This window comes from Scyliorhinus canicula, unplaced genomic scaffold (assembly GCF_902713615.1).
Source record: "Scyliorhinus canicula unplaced genomic scaffold, sScyCan1.1, whole genome shotgun sequence".
Taxonomy (NCBI): domain Eukaryota; kingdom Metazoa; phylum Chordata; class Chondrichthyes; order Carcharhiniformes; family Scyliorhinidae; genus Scyliorhinus; species Scyliorhinus canicula.
This window is the reverse complement of record NW_024055760.1, coordinates 72,895-86,330: the sequence shown is the minus strand read 5'-3', so window position 1 is coordinate 86,330 and position 13,436 is coordinate 72,895. Positions and strand designations below refer to the sequence as shown.

The 13,436-nt window shown below is 46.4% G+C and overlaps 1 long non-coding RNA gene across 2 annotated transcripts; it reads right to left on the bottom strand.

Moving 5' to 3' along the window:
• Positions 1 to 1,285: 1,285 nt before the first annotated feature.
• Positions 1,286 to 7,647, bottom strand: LOC119960985. 2 transcript variants are annotated; one of them, XR_005459557.1, is made up of 3 exons: positions 7,507 to 7,647; positions 6,931 to 7,382; positions 1,286 to 1,746 (listed from the first exon to the last, which is right to left on the bottom strand). It is a non-coding gene; the product is annotated as an uncharacterized LOC119960985 (long non-coding RNA). The 2 variants fall into 2 exon arrangements; XR_005459558.1 differs by having other exon boundaries at positions 6,931 to 6,988; positions 7,507 to 7,624.
• Between the last annotated feature and the right edge of the window lie 5,789 nt (positions 7,648 to 13,436).

The following is a 13,436-nucleotide window of genomic DNA, read 5'->3' as shown; positions in this document are numbered from 1 at the left end:
AAATAAAAGTCACAAAATACCCAGAGGACCACAGGATGCTTTCCCCTTTGAGCAAGAAAGTGAGAGCGAGCGAGCTGACTGGCGGTGATTTAATCTGAGGGTCACCACACCTCAGGCGAGGGGTAATGTTGATAAGGCCGGGCCTTCATGGTTAACCTCACCCGGTGTGGGAGTCGAACCGCGCTGTTGGCCTCGCTCTGTATCACGAACTAGCCATCAACCAACTGCTTTTTAAATTTAGAATACCCAATTCTTTTTTTCCAATTAAGAGGCAATTTACCGTGACCAATTCACCAACCCTGGGTTTTGGGGGTGAGACCCAGTCAGACACGGGGAGAATGTGCAAACTCCAACGGACAGTGACCCGGAGCCAGGATCAAACCCGGATCCTTGGCCCCGTGATCCAGGTAAATGAAACAAAAAAGGTAACCACCAGGGCCCATCTCCATGGCAACGTGGCATGCTTTGGGAGGTTCCAAATAGAAATAGGAACTAAATACCTTCAAACTTCCAAACACCCTTTCACTCTGTGATCCTTGTGAAATTTGAAGCCAGGTATTAGCAACAAGGCTCAGAGAGAATCAGCCCACTGGAGGCAAAGTGGTGAGACCGGCCAGTCCAGCAGAAAGAAACCCTCCGACCATCCCCACTGACCACCTGTCAGAATGAACAAAATGCAGTCCTGGGTGCAGAGCAGAAACAATAACAGCAGAATCCAACCCCTGTAATCAATTGTGAAATTGTTCGTGTCACAGCAGGTGTGGTGAAACATGCAATCCCGTCTCACATTGAGAGGTGGACGGCGTCTCCCCAGTGCGAATTTGCTGGTGTCTCCGCAGGTTTGATATGTGACTAAATCCTTTCCCACACTGAGAGCAGATGAACGGCCTCTCCCCAGTGTGAACTCGCTGGTGTCTCCGCAGGTGATATGACTGAGTGAATCCCTTCCCACACTGAGGGCAGGTGAATGGCTTCTTCCCAGTGTGAACTCGCTGATGTTTCCGCAGGTGGGATAACTGACTGAATCCCTCCCCACACTGAGAGCAGATGAACAATTTCTCCCCGGTGTGAACTCGCTGGTGTTTCCGTAGTTTGGATCCTTCAGTAAATCCTTTCCCACACTGAGTGCAGGTGAATGGTCTCTCCCCAGTGTGAACTCGCTGGTGTGACTGCAGGTTGGATCCTTGAGCAAATCCTTTCCCACACTGAGAGCAGGTGAATGGTCTCTCCCCAGTGTGAACTCGCTGGTGTCTCCGCAGGTTGGACACTTGACTAAATCCTTTCCCACACTGAGAGCAGGTGAATGGCCTCAGCCCAGTGTGAATGCGTTGATGAATCTCCAGCTGCAATGGGGCTCTGAATCCCTTCCCACAGTGCCCACATTTCCACCGTTTCTCCATGTTTTGGGTTTCCTCGTGACTCTCCATGTTGGACACCAGTTCAGACCACTGGTAGGGTCTCTCCTCACTGTGAATGTTGTGATGTTTTTTCAGGCCGTGTAACTGATTAAACCTCTTTCCACAGTCAGTTCACTGGAACACTCTCACTGGGGTGTGTGTTGTGTGGGTCTCGATGCTTTTCCAGTCACACTGATGTTTGAAATCTTTAGAAGCCGACAGTTCGGGCAAACATTTCTCCTTCTGGATTCAAACGCCGATGATATTCAGGTTAAAGGGAATCGAGTGACTGTCAGATCGAGACATAATGTTTGAGATTTCGATCTGTAATTCCTCCTCGTCTAATATCCTGTAAAAATAATTTACAAAACTCATCACTGTCGGTGCAGGATAGAAACTCAGAACAGACAATTCTAGTTTCTATGTCACATTTTTTCCTCTCTCTCATTCCCCGAAAGCTGTAAATCTCCATCCCACACACTCTCCCTCCATTCTCACTCTGCTGTATCTAATATTCACCCTCCCTATTCTCCTGAAGGTGCTGATTCAGGCTGATTGACAGATACAAGCTCACAGCTTCCTGTCCAGAAGGTCACAACAAATATGAGCAGCAGTCGGCCATTCGGCCCATCAAACGTGAACCATTCAATGGGATCATTGGCCGATCTACCTCAGCTCCGTTTTCGCACACTATACCCATATCCCTTGACACCCTCAATATCTACAGGAGGGACATAGAGAACCTGGTGGAGTGGCGTAACAACAACAATCTATCCCTCAATGTCAGCAAAACTAAGGAGCTGGTCATTGACTTCAGGAAGCAATGTATCGTACACACCCCTGTCAGCATCAATGGTGCCGAGGTGGAGATGGTTAACAGTTTCAAATTCCTAGGTGTGCACATCACCAACAATCTGGTCCACCCACGTCGACACTACGACCAAGAAAGCACAACAGCGCCTATACTTTTTCAGGAAACTAAGGAAATTCAGCATGTCCGCATTGACGCTTACCAACTTTTACAGATGCTCCATAGAAAGCATCCTATCTGGCTGCATCAGAGTCTGGTATGGCAACTGCTTGGTCCAAGATCGTAAGAATCTATAGAGTCGCAAACTCAGCCCAGTCCATCACACAAGCCTGCCTCCCATCCACTGACCCTGTCTACACCTCCCTCTGCCATGGGAAAGCGGGCAGCAGAATCAAAGACCCTCCAATCCGGGTTACTCACTCTTCCAACTTCCCCCATCAGAAAAAGTCTGAGAACACGCACTAACAGGTTCAAAAACAGTTTCTTCCCCGTTGTTACCAGACCCCTGAATGATCCTCTTATGAACTGAACTGAACTCTTCACACATCTTCTCTGCTGAGTAGTATTGCACTCTGTATGCTCACCCCTTGCCTGTGTATTTATGTCGGTCCTATGGGTTTTCTTTCATGTCTGGAATGATCTGTATGGACTGTCCGCAGAACAATACTTTTCACTGTACACGTGACAATAAATAAAACCAATCAATCAATAATCTCTCTCGTAACCTAACCCCCGTAGTCCAGGTATCGTGGCGAATCGTTTTAGCAAATCTATATTGCACTCCCTCCAAGGCCAAAATATCCTCTGGAAGGTGAGGTGGCCAGAATGGCTCACAGTTCTCCAAGTGGGGTCTTACCAGGGTTTTGTACAACTGCAGCATAACCTCTGTGACTTTATACTCCAATCCTCTGGATATAAATGCTAGCATTCCTTTTTGATTATTTCCTGCACTTGTTTGTGGCATTTTAAGAATCTCTGCACCTTCGGCATCCACTGTACTTAACCTCTTTCCATTTAGAAAGTCCTCTGTTCTATTCTTTTTGGTTCAAAACAGATAACCTCACACTTGATTACATTGAATTCCATCTGCCACAAATTTGCCCATTCACCTAGTCTGTCAATATCTCCGTGTAATTTTATGCTATCATCTGAGCTGCCTACAATGCCACCGAACATTGTGTCAATAGCAACAGTGAAGAGGCCTTTCGCCCAGCAAGTCTGCACAAGTCAGAATACAGGAGGGAGATAGAGAACCTAGTGGAGTGGTGCAGTGACAACAATCTCTCCCTCAATGCCAGCAAAACTAAAGAGCTGGTCATTGACTTCAGGAAGCAAAGTACTGTACACACCCCTGTCAGCATCAACGGGGCCGAGGTGGAGATGGTTAGCATTTTCAAATTCCTCGGGGTGCACATCTCCAAAAATCTGTCCAGGTCCATCCACGTTGACGCTACCACTAAGAAAGCACAACAGCGCCTATATTTCCTCAGGAAACTAAGGAAATTTGGCATGTCCCATTAACTCATACCAACTTTTACAGATCCTATTTGGCTGCATCACAGCCTGGTCTGGCAACTTTTCAGCCCAAGACAATAAGAAACTTCGGAGAGTCGTGAACACTGCCCAGTCCATCACATGAACCTGCTTCCCGCTGCCTGGGGAAAGCGGGCAGCATAATCAAAGATCCCTCCCACCCGGCTTACTCACTCTTCCAACTTCTTCCATCGGGCAGGAGATACAAAAGTCTGAGAACACGCACGAACAGACTCAAAAACAGCTTCTTCCCCGCTGTTACCAGACTCCTAAATGACCCTCTTATGGACTGACCTCATTAACACTACACCCTGTATGCTTCACCCGATGCCGGTATTATGTAGTTACATTGTGGACCTTGTGTTGCCTATCATGTGTTTTATTTTATTTCCTTTTCTTTTCCTGTACTTAATGATCTGTTGAGCTGGTCGCAGAAAAATACTTTTCACTGTACCTCGGTACACGTGACAATAAACAAAATCCAAATCCAATCCAACACTGACACACGAAAAACTCCTGACCTACCTACCTAACCCCATTTGCCAGCAGTTGATCCATCGCCTTGAATGTTATGACGTGCCAGTCTTCATCCAGGTACTTTTTAAAGGATGTGAGGCAACCCACCTCTACCACCCTCCCAGGCAGTGCATTCCAGACCGTCACCAACCTCTGGGTAAACAGGGTTTTCCTCAAAATCCCCCTTAACATCTTGCCCCTCACCATGAACTTGTGTCCCCTTGTGACTGACCCTTCAACTAAGGGGAACAGCTACTCCCTATCCACCCTGTCCATGGCCCTCAATCTTGTGCACCTCAATCAGGTCGCCCCTCAGTCTTCTCTGCTCCAATGAAAATGACCCACGCCTGTCCAACCTCGCTTCATAAATGTTCCATCCCAGGCAACATACTGGTGCATCGCTTCTTCACACCCTCCAGTGCAATCACATCCTTCCTATAAAGTGTCGACCAGAACTGCACACAGTACTCCAGCTAATAATAATGATGATACAATGATGAACAAGCTTTTTCCAAGAGTGGGGGTGTCAGTTACAAGGGGTCACGATTTGAAGGTGAGAGGGGGAAAGTTTAAGGGAGATGTGCGTGGAAAGTTTTTTACGCAGAGGGTGGTGGGTGCCTGGAATGCTTTACCAGCAGAGGTGGTAGAGGCGGGCACGATAGCATCATTTAAGAGGCATCTAGACAGGTATATGAACGGGTGGGAACAGAGGGAAGTAGACCTTGGAAAATAGGAGACAGGTTTAGATAAAGTTTCTGGATCGGCGCAGGCTGGGAGGGCCGAAGGGCCTGTTCCTGTGCTGTAATTTTCTTTGTTCTATAATCTTTCTTAGTGTCACAAGTAGGCCTACATTAATACTGCAATGAAGTTACAGTGAAAATCTCCTTGTTGCCCCAGTCCTTCTGCAGGCACCTGTTCGGGTACACAGAGGGAGAATTCAGAATGTCCAATTCAACTAACAAGAAGTCGTTCCCCATTTAGAAAATAGTCTCTCGATTCTCCCCACCCCCACCAAAGTGCATAACCTCACACCTTTCCATATTCTATTACATCTGCCACTTCTTTTCCCACTCTCCTAACCTGTCTAAGTCCTTCTGCAGCTTCCTGAACACTACCTGTCCCTCTATACATCTTTCTATCATCTGCAAGCTTAGCAACAGTGCCTTCTGATCCTTCCTCCAGATCGTTAATGTATTGAATAGTTGTGGTCCCAACACTGGCCCCTGTGGAACACCAATAGTCACCGGCTGCCATCCTGAAATAGACCCCTTCACCCCACTCTCCGCCTTCTGCCTGTCAACTAATCCTCTAACCATTCCAGTACCTTGCCCCGAACACCATGGGCTCTTATCTATATTTGGCAGCCTGCTGTACGGCACCTTGTCAAAGGCCTTCTGGAAACCCAAATGGATCACATCCATTGGCTCTCCTTTGTCTAACTTCCTTTTTACCTCCTCAAAGAATTCTAACACATTTGTCAGGCATGACCTCCCCTTGATGAAGCCGTGCTGATGAAGCCCTGATGACGGATGCATGCCGGGGGATCTCTGAGACATTGTGACTATATTAAAGAAGAGAGACAAGTCTCATTGTGGTAATTACACAGGCGACTCCCTGCTGTCTGCCACAGAGAAGATCATTGCCAGGATCCTCCTCAATGATCTCTTAGTGGCTAAAGAGCTCCTTCCAGAGTCACAGTTAGGTTTTCTCCCTTCACGAGGCACCAACGACATGATCTACACTACTTGACAAACTCAAGGAAAATACAAGGAATAGCACCAATCGCAGTTCTTGGTCTTTTCTGACCTCACAAAAACCCTTCACACTGTCAAAATGATGTTTTATTCAGTATGTTCCTCAAATTTGGCTGTCCTCAGAACTTGGCCACCATCCTCCACCTACACCACGATGGCACACAAGCCATGATCCTCATCAATGGATACACCCCAGACACTATCTCAGTGAAGACTGGGATCAGACAAGGCTGTGTCACTGCATCAGCCCTCTTCCCCATCACGGTAGTACAGTGGTTAGCACTGTTGCTTCACAGCACCAGCAACCTGGGTTTGATTCCCACTTGGGTCACTGTCTGTGCGGAGTCTGCATGTTCTCCCCGTGTCTGCATGGGTTTCCCACAAGTTCCGAAAGACGTGAGGTGAATTGTTAAGTGAATTGGACATTCTGAATTTTCCCTCAATTTACCCGAACAGGCACAGGAGTGTGGTAAATCGGGGATTTTCACAGTAACTTCACTGCAGTGTAACAAAGATTATTATGATCTCACCTCCAGCAACTTACCCAGGGGTGTGGAGATAATCGACAGGATTGGGGATTTTCACAGTAACTTCATTGCAGTGTTAATATAAGCTTACTGTGAAAAGCCCCGAGTCGCCATAATTCCGGCGCCTGTTCGGGGAGGCTGGTACGGGAATTGAGCAGTGCTGCTGGCCTGCCTTGGTCTGCTTTAAAAGCCAGCGATTTAGCCCAGTGTGCTAAACCAGCCCCTGTGACAATAAGAAAGACTTTATTATTATTATGTATAAACTCCAACTTTGTTATAAAACATTAAATTCTGAATAAAAATCAAGTCAAATCAGTTTGTGTTTATCATAGTTAATCACTGCAGTGTTAATGTCAGCCTACTTGTGACACTAATAAAGATTATTATCTCACCTCCAACAAATTACCCACGGGTGTGGAGATAATCGATAGGACAGGAAACCGACACCACCTTCAAAACAAAACCAGTTCAACCTCAAACATTAAGCTCCAGTTTGCAGATGTCTGATCTGTTTGTTCTATCCATCCATCTCCCTTGATTCTATAACCATTAATACTCTTGTCTCACAAACTTCTATCAATCTCAGTTTTTATAGTTTCTATTGACAGAATTGCAGATTTCACTATATTTTCTTAAAAGTGATTTCTGACATTGCTCCTGAACAGCCCAGACTCAGTTAGACAAATAAATATCACTGATTTGGACATTTAAATGGTGACAATTATTTTACTCTGAACTGATAATGAAACACAATTTCAAAACCCTAATAATAATTTGAGCAAAACCCTGGAAATGTGAAGTGAAAACAGAAAGTTGTGCAAATCCTCAGCCGGTTTGACAGCTTCTGTGAAGAGAGAAAAAGAGAGTTAACATTTCCAATGCAATCTGATTCTTCTTCAGAACTGAGAGTTTGCAGCATTGTGGTTCCATTTGACAGACATAATGAATGTGAACTTTGTGGTTCTTACAGATATCTGACTGTAAATCTGATTTCAGACCTTCCTCTGAACACTTTGCAACCTCAGCTCCAGCTCATTGTCCTTCACTAAAGACCCGGACAGAAAATCCCGCCACAAGATGGCGGCGGCCGCCGAGTGATTTGGTGGCCCGTCACCGGGGAGAAAGCCCCGCCCACCCCCCTCAAACTATACAAATATGGCCGCCCCAACGCTCCGCGCCAGGAACAAAAGACCCGACCTCCATTATCAAGATGGCGGTGGTCGCCAGGTGACCCGGGGGCGGTTACCGGAGCGGAAACTCCGCCTCCTTTCTCTTCCCATACCAAGATGGCCGTTCCAGCACTCTACTCTACAAACAAAAGACCCGAGTTCCATTCCCAAGATGGTGGCGGTCACCGGCTGCCCCGGGGCATGTCACCCGGCCGGAAGATCCGCCCACTCTCTCATCCCTTACCAACATGGCCGCCGCAGCGCTCCGCTTCAAGGACAAAAGATGGGGGTCCGTTTGCCGTAGGAAATCGACACACGAACTACCGTCTTCCTATTGGTCGGCACCTGCCGTCAATCACTCCACAGCCATTGTGAGCTGGAGCATGCTCAGTGCAGGTATGAAGCTGGATTCAGGCGGGTGAGTGGAGGCCCCAAACTCCCCAATAAGACCCATTGGTTTTATTGTCAGTCTGCAGACAGGAGCTGGAGAACTGAACCCAGGCAGAGGAGAGGGAGGGAGAAAAGAAATGGTGAGATGGGTTTGCATTTCAGCCCAGGGAGGAGGGAGAGTGTGTGGGACGGGGATTTACAGCTTTGGGGGAACAAGAGAGGAAAAATTGTTCCAGAGAAACAGGAATTGTCTGTTCAGAATTTCTATCCTGGACTCACAGTGATGGCTTTTGTAGACTCCTTACAGGGGGTTAGAAGCGGAAGATTGGCCGACGGAAAACTCAAACCAAATATCAAGATCTGACAGTCACTCAGTTCTTTAGAACCTGAATATCACAGTCTTTGAATGTGGAAGGAGTAATGTTTGTCTGTTCAGTTTGTGGGAAAAGATTTTAAACATCCGTGTGATTGGAAAAGCACAGAGACGCACATACACAGTATGTGAATGTTCCATGAACTGACTGTGGAAAGAGCTTTAACCAGTTACATCAGGGGTGGGCAAACTACGGCCCGCGGGCCGCATGCGGCCCGCCAAAGGTATTTCTGCGGCCCTCCAAGTCATTAAAAAAAAAAAAATTTTTTAATTTAAAAAAAAAATTTTTTTTTAAGGTTAATGGGGGGGGCTGTTGGGTTACTTACTGGTATAGGGTGGATACGTTGACTTGAGTAGGGTGATCATTGCTCGGCACAACATCGAGGGCCGAAGGGCCTGTTCTGTGCTGTACTGTTCTATGTTCTATATGAGGCGCCCAGAATCATAACCGGGTGAAGTAATTATTTTACTTAATATACTATGCGGCCCTTTGTGAATTGTGAATTTCTGAATGTGGCCCTTGCACGGAAAAGTTTGCCCACCCCTGAGTTACATAGACAGAAAAACCATCACATCATTCACTGTGGGGAGAAACCGTCCATGTGTTGTGTGTCTGGACAAGAGTTCAACTTGTCATTCAACCTGGAGAGACGCAAGGACACCGGCACCATGGAGAAACCGTGGCAATGTGGGGACTGTTGGAAGCGATTCAGTTACCCTTCTGAACTGGAAATGCATCGACGCAGTCACACTGGGGAGAGGCCGTTCACCTGCTCCACCTGTGGGAAGGGATTCACTCAGTCATCCAGCCTGCTGACACACCAGTATGTTCACACAGAACAGACACCTTTCAAATGTTCTGAATGTGAGAAGAGATTTAAAAGCAAAAAGTATCTGTTGAGACACCAACGCATTCACAGTGAGGAGAAGCCATTCATCTGCTCCTTGTGTGGAAAGGGATTCACTGCTACATCAAACCTGCAGAAACACCAGCGAGTTCACACTGATAAAAGACCTTTTAAATGTCCAGACTGTGGGAAGTGCTTTAAAACTTCCGGGGAAGTGACCTGTCATCAACGTGTTCACACTGACGAGAGACCATTCAGGTGTTCTCACTGCGGGACTGGCTTCAGGCGATCATCTGAACTTACTGTACATCAGCGAATTCACACTGGAGAGAGACCGTTTACTTGCTCTGTGTGTGGGAAGGGATTCATTCAGTCATATCACCTACTGAAACACCAACAAATTCACTCTGATCTAAAACCTTTTAAATGTTTTGACTGTGAGCAGAGCTTTAGAAGCAGCAATGGTCTCATGATGCATCAGCGAATTCACACTGGGGAGAGACCGTTCACCTGCTCTGTGTGTGGGAAGGGCTTCACTCAGTCATACAACCTGCTGAAACACCAACAAATTCAATGTGATATAAAACCTTTTAAATATTTTGCCTGTGAGCAGAGCTTTAAAAGCAGCAGTGGGCTGATGATACACCAGCGAGTTCACGCTGGAGAGAGATCATTCACCTGCCCCAAGTGTGGGAATGGATTCACTGACTGAAACACCAGCGACTTGATGAGTGTCTGCAGGAATTGGATTCGGATATTTTTGCTGCTGTCAATCAGATCCAGGACTGAATGTGTGGGTTAATACTGAGGTGTGTAAGAAACGCGCCACAGTCGCTCTCTTCCATGGTTCAGAGCTCCGAGATACAGGCAGAAGGCTCCTTTACAACTGTATTTAGAGGCAACAAGATTAATGATGAATGCTGGAAACTTCAGATCTTAGTCCGGGAGTCAGAGTTTACCCAAAAAGGGGGGTCATTTTGAAGAGTTTATGAAAAACAACAGATATGCTACACCAGCTAAATCGGCAGAAAATACATGTGAACCATAACATAGAACATAGAACAGTACAGCACAGAACAGGCCCTTCGGCCCTCGATGTTGTGCCGAGCCATGATCACCCTACTCAAACCCATGTATCCACCCTATACCTGCAACCCAACAACTCCCCCCCCCCCTTAACCTTACTATTAGGACACTACGGGCAATTTAGCATGGCCAATCCACCTAACCCGCACATCTTTGGACTGTGGGAGGAAACCGGAGCACCCGGAGGAAACCCACGCACACACGGGGAGGACGTGCAGACTCCGCACAGACAGTGACCCAGCCGGGAATCGAACCTGGGACCCTGGAGCTGTGAAGCATTTATGCTAACCACCATGCTACCGTGCTGCCCTAAACAGTTGTACTAACAGTTGTAAGGCTCCTTCCTGTTTATTCCCTTATTTTCACTATCTTTTATTTTGTCGTTATTATTTTTGATCCATGTATGATTAATGGACATGTATCTTTAAATCAAGCAGGATTAATGGACATGTATCTTTACGTCAAGCAGGATTAATGGACATGTATCTTTACGTCAAGCAGGATTAATGGACATGTATCTTTAAATCAAGTAGGATTAATGGACATGTACCTTTAAATTAAGCAGCAGAATTCAGAAGTTACTGGAGAGAATACTAGTTCCTGCTGGTTTGGATGCTGATCTCCGCGGCTGCAAGTGACAGCCACCTCGGAATGGATTACTGATCCCGGATCAGGGGGATGGTGATATCCGGGGCTGGAAGTGACAGCCACCCCGGAATGGATTACTGATCTCGGATCAGGGCGATGGTGATATCCGGGGCTGGAAGTGACAGCCACCCCGGAATGGATTACTGATCCCGGATCAGGAGGATGGTGATATCCGGGGCTGGAAGTGACAGTCTCCTCGTGACCCAAGACGGGAATTGAATCTGGGACCCTGGAGCTGTGAAGCTACCGTGCTACCCACTGTGCTACCATGCTGCCAAATCTAGAATGTAGATTCAGAAGAGCTGGAGAATTTTTTAAACTCTGTGCCTGGACTTTTGTTCAATTGATATTTACAACACATTTTATGTTGTATTTGTGGCATGTCAATAATTTGAAATTGTGAGGGATGTTCTGCAGGTGGGGAGGATGAATCTGAGTCGATGGTTATCACATTTTACTGGAAATGTTTGACTTGTATTTGTGATGACAGCTCAAGGGTTTGTGTTGCTGATTGTGATCATTCTGGTGAGTTTAGTTTGTTATCTACAGTTTATAATCAAGAAATTAGGAAAACAAGCTCACAGCTTAGAAATAGCTGGGTTAGTCAGAAATCAGTTGTGTGAAGTCAATAGGGATATTCCCTTCTCCAGGTTGGGAGATCTGTAAGATGTCCTTGTCCAAGAACCTTATAACATTTTTAATGCATTGCCTCTGTTTGGAATAGCTCCCTCTCTCTCACTCTTGAAGAAAGCTTCCTGGGTTGACAAACACAGGACAGTGTCGGCCTGTTTTCTCTGCCAAGGACTTGTCTCGAGCACAGAACCTGAAACAAGATAAATGTGAGAGGGTGGGGAGGATCTGAGGACCCATATGTAAACCTGCAGCTGGGTAAAGGATAAACACAGATCCTAGCAAGCAATAAGCCACAAAATGACCATAAGATATAGGAGCAGAATTAGGCCATTCAGCCCATCAAGTCAGCTCCAGTGAGAGAGAGAGAGTGAGAAAGAGAGAGTGAGAATATTCACCACCCTCTGGCTGAAGAAATTCCTCCTCATCTCAGTTTGAAAGGTTTGCCCCTTTAGTTGGAGGCTGTGCCCTCGGGTTCTAGTTTATCCTACTGTTGGAAACATCCTCTCCACGTCCACTCTATCCAGGCCTCTCAGTATTCTGTAAGTTTCAATGAGAATGGCATGGTGGCAGAGGGGTTAGCACTGCTGCCTCAAAGCGCCACAGGTTCAATTCCAGTTTTGGGTGGTTGTCTGTGACGTTTGCACTTTGTCCCAAAAGACGTGCTGGTAGGTTATTTCGACATTCTGAATTCTCCCTCTGTGTACCCGAACAGGCGCCAGAATGCGGTGACTAGGGGCTTTTCACGGTAACTTCATTGCAATGTTAATGTAAGCCTACTTGTGAAAATAAAGATTATTATGTTTTTAAATTCATTCTTTCAGGGAACGTGACCATCGCTCGGCCCATTTCAGAGGCAGTTAGGAGTCAGCCTCATTACTGTGGATTACTGACCCAGTGACATTACCACAACACCACTATCTCCCCTCAGAGATTGACAGATTCCAGCACCTATACTCAGGCTGAGTCATTCCCATTTGCTGCTGTGATTTTTCTCCTTTATTCTCAGTGAAACATTACATTAATTACCATTCTGAGCCCCGGAGAAACTTTCCTTTCCAATTCAATATTCACATAATCTGGTGTTTTTTCATCAGAAACAGAAGTATTTGCGATCAGTTTGGAGATAACCCCCATATCTCCTGTTCTCAAACACTTTGTCTTGAAAGGTAACAAATGGGATGAAGTCAAATCTTTAGAAGACAAAAGTCTTAGTTCAAGTTAGGGGCAGCACGGTAGCATGGTGGTTAGCATAAATGCTTCACAGCTCCAGGGTCCCAGGTTCGATTCCTGGCTGGGTCACTGTCTGTGTGGAGTCTGCACGTCCTCCCCGTGTGTGCGTGGGTTTCCTCCGGGTGCTCCGGTTTCCTCCCACAGTCCAAAGATGTGCGGGTTAGGTGGATTGGCCATGCTAAATTGCCCGTAGTGTCCTAATAGTAAGGTTAAGGGGGTGAGTTGTTGGGTTACGGGTATAGGGTGGCTATGTGGGTTTGAGTAGGGTGATCATTGCTCGGCACAACATCGAGGGCCGAAGGGCCTGTTCTGTGCTGTACTGTTCTATGTTCTGAGTTATCCCCATGCCGTCAGTGGAAAGGGTTAACTTCTGTTTCCAAACGGGATAAGCAAACATTGTCAACTGTGTCAACTTTAAATGACTTTTCAGATCAAAGGTGAACCATTTTCAACTTTTAGCGCCAGTTCTTTTAGGTTTTAGTTTTTTTAGTTTTGCCCAATTGTTTTTCTTTTCATTCTGC